The following is a 1801-nucleotide window of genomic DNA, read 5'->3' as shown; positions in this document are numbered from 1 at the left end:
CAGAGAGAGAGAGAGAAGGAGAGGGAGAGAGAGAGGAGAGGGTGAGGTCAGTTGAGCTTCCTCAACAACTCTGACTAACATCACCATCTCCGGCTTATTTATCTATCTCTGAGCCTTCTCTTCCTCTCTCCTTTCTCCCTCCCCTCTTCCTCACTTCCCCCACTCATTACACCCTCTTCTTCCTCCCCCTGTACCAATGCAACACATTGTTTACTGAGAGGACTACACCCCCCCCCCCCCCTCTCTTCAGAGAGATGCCCTGCTGTAAATTCAGGTGGGGATAGGACCACCGAGATTGTCCAGTAAATCCTTGTTGTTGTAATTCTGTAATGTAACTAGAAAAGGAAGTGTCTGACGAAACTTTGTTGGATTGAGGTGTAAAGCTGTAGATATAATAATTATAATACTAATAACTATAATATAATTATAATAATAGTTATAATAATATCAGTTTCCACACAAAGATTTGGCTGAGGCTGTTGGCTATACTTTGTTAATAGCAAAGCATATCTAATATTGATATTCTGACTCCAATGTAATTATCACTATGTGCAAAGAATTGTTGATTGGTCTTTTTACCCTTCTTTCTGTGCTGCTTTTTCGGTTGGTGTCATTCCTGTTGATGTATTTGTGGTATGTGATGTCATAGTTCACTGCTTTGAATCTCAGAAAACTAGAGCCTTTTTCTATTAAGGCTCAGATACCAGGCATTCAGTTTCATCTACGGTACATAAATCCAGATGTTTGGGAATTCCTCCATACGTCAACATGAAGGCAATGATAAACATCTTCCTTTGACTACCTTTGGTGCACAAACTGGAGTGTTTTCTTAGATGCACGTGTTTTAGTGGCTATGTGGATGTTTTACTGGAATCAGTGTTAATTACAGCTTTTTACGGGTTTCTTAGATGTGGTGAATACACTACTCTTTGTGCCGTTTTTGATCCGGCCTACAATCTCACACTCGCTGATTTGAACAGCAGAGGAATTCTCATTGTAATTTCTCAAATTAATATTTCTTTTCAGTGCCTACTTAACCGCTGTTCGTAAGGAGGAGGGAAAACCCATGACCCGAGGATGGTTCACTGCACGTCTCTGGTTCCCGTGCCAACAATGCGGATGAGTGTACACATCTCACTCTTTCCGCATCAGCGCTGTGACTTCAGCGGCATCAACCACCACCTTGATGAAGATGTGTCAATGGTCCTCAGTGGCTTAGGAATGTCTGCAAGACACGCAGAGACATGTATCGCCACCTGTGTGTCAGAGGGGGGGAAAGAGAGAAACACTTGAGTCTCCACCACCCAGCACTGACACCTGACTGCCACTGTCTACTCCACCACTACTACCACCACTGATACCTGACTACCACTGTCTACTCCACCACTACTACCACCACTGACACCTGACTGCCACTGTCTACTCCACCACTACTACCACCACTGACACCTGACTGCCACTGTCTACTCCACCACTACTACCACCACTGACACCTGACTGCCACTGTCTACTCCACCACTACTACCACCACTGACACCTGACTGCCACTGTCTACTCCACCACTACTACCACCACTGACACCTGACTGCCACTGTCTACTCCACCACTACTACCACCACTGACACCTGACTGCCACTGTCTACTCCACCACTAGTACCACCACTGACACCTGACTGCCACTGTCTACTCCACCACTACTACCACCACCACTGACACCTGACTGCCACTGTCTACTCCACCACTACTACCACCACCACTGACACCTGACTGCCACTGTCTACTCCACCACTACTACCACCAC

The sequence above is a fragment of the Argentina silus genome, assembly GCF_951799395.1.
Source record: "Argentina silus genome assembly, chromosome: 17".
In the NCBI taxonomy this organism is placed as follows: domain Eukaryota; kingdom Metazoa; phylum Chordata; class Actinopteri; order Argentiniformes; family Argentinidae; genus Argentina; species Argentina silus.
Note: the sequence above shows the minus strand (reverse complement) of the source record.